A 1,947-nucleotide genomic window follows, 5' to 3' on the forward strand; every position below is an offset into this window, starting at 1 on the left:
TTCATAGCCTTGCAAGTATAAAATTTACCCTAATAAGTTCCATTATAAAAGTCAACCCAGTTCTGGTATATTGTGCCCAGCAACTTTTGCAAACTAAAACAGTAAAGAATAATGTATACAATTGTCTAAAGATCTCTTTGGGGAGGGAGAGTCAGGATGAAATAACAGGAATGGAAGCAAGCTTTTACCTAAATAACTTTCATGGAATTGGCAAGTTTTAATATATATATATATATTTATTTATATATTTAATATATAATATTTAATATATATATATATATGGAATAAAAAAGCAATAATTTTCCTACAAATTGAAACTAATAAACCTACTGTATATGAAAATGTTTAGAGCATATTATATTCTTCTGTCCAGATAGTATATTTTTCTGTTCAAATTTAGAAAATATAAGTGAAAGAAAATTGAACTGCAAAGAGTCCTTTTTTAAAATTTATTTCTCTCCCCTTCCCACCCAGTTATTTGCTCTCTGTGCTCATTCACTGTGTGTTCTTCTGTGACCACTTCTATCAGTGGCACCGGGAATCAGTTTGTCTTTTTGTTGCATCATTTTGTTGCATCAGCTCTCCGTGTGTGCGGTGCCATTCTTCGGCAGGCTGCACTTTCATTAGCACTGGGCGGCTCTCCTTACAGAATACACTCCTTGCACATGGAGCTCCCCTACGTGGGGGACACCCCTGTGTGGCAGGGCACTCCTTGCATGCATCAGCACTGCGCATGGGCTAGCTCCTTGACACGGGTCAAGGAGGCCCGGGGTTTGAACCGCGGACCTTCTGTGTGGTAGGCAGATGCCTTATTTGCTGAGCCAAGTGCACTTCAAATTCTTAAAACTCATCCAGTTCTCTTGAGTAGCAATATCTGTGTTATGAATTGGAAACAAATTTTTTTTTTTTTTGGAGTAAAAAGGTTGTTTGCTGTTTATACGTTTATTTCGGGTTTCAAGGATTATTTCCCCTTCCCCATGTTTTTAGAATTTCCTGTATTTCCCTAATCAATCTTGGTTGCCACAACCAGACACACAGAAAGCACAGGACCTTCTTTTTCTTGCATCTGTAGTGGGAAACCTTAGCAGCAGTCATTAACTGCTCCAGGTCTGTCAGAGATGCATAAAATGTTTTGTATAATTACATAAATCAAGAAAGAAAGTCAAATAGACTAATAAAAAGTCTGTGGTTGTAAATTGGAAATAGCCTAGGAATTCCATTTTGTGTTTTCTCAAGTATATTTTTACTCTCTCTGACCCCTGAGAAGACCATGAAAAAATAGTAATCATCTGGCATTCAGATTGTGATTTCTATCTAACTCTTTTCACCACTAAAAAGAGCAGCACCTTGGAGTGATGGAGGATTCCAATCTGCAGCAGGAATCATGGAAGATTGGCAGGAAAATCATCTTGTCCCAGAAAACAAGGATGCTATTAAAGACTAAAATTTTTAATTCAAAAGGAAACAGAGGCAATGAAAAAAAGAAAGGATCATATTGTCCTAAAATAGATAAGTTGTATCTTAAGAAATGGTGATAATTATAAGAAATATATGAAATATATTAAATTTTCAAGAGTTTTTATACTGGCACTCAAAAAAGAGTAAAAAAATTAACAAAACAAACAATAGAATCAAAACAAAACAACCCAACCCATCACTATTGTAGGTAACTCCTTCCTTTGAAAAATTTCACCTGTTACTTACATTGAAACTTGGTTGCTAATGTGAGAGAATTAACAAGTTACACTAACCTGCTGTAAGAACTTTAGTTTCAGGGTAGCTAAATAATACTAATGGATAAAAAGAAAATGAAATCCTTTTTTTTCCAGAAGAAACTCAGCTAATAAATATGAAAGGTGTAAAATAATTTGAAAATCATTACTTTGCAAGCCAAACAAAATAAATAATTCAGGCAAAATAATTAGATGGAATACTGATGTGGAATAG

At 34.7% G+C, this 1,947-nt stretch overlaps 1 non-coding gene across 1 annotated transcript; it reads right to left on the bottom strand.

Moving 5' to 3' along the window:
• Positions 1-991: 991 nt before the first annotated feature.
• On the bottom strand, positions 992-1,124 carry LOC111758781 (small nucleolar RNA SNORA31). The gene has a single exon (XR_002792938.1). It is a non-coding gene; the product is annotated as a small nucleolar RNA SNORA31 (small nucleolar RNA).
• Between the last annotated feature and the right edge of the window lie 823 nt (positions 1,125-1,947).

Source organism: Dasypus novemcinctus, chromosome 1 (genome assembly GCF_030445035.2).
Source record: "Dasypus novemcinctus isolate mDasNov1 chromosome 1, mDasNov1.1.hap2, whole genome shotgun sequence".
Taxonomy (NCBI): domain Eukaryota; kingdom Metazoa; phylum Chordata; class Mammalia; order Cingulata; family Dasypodidae; genus Dasypus; species Dasypus novemcinctus.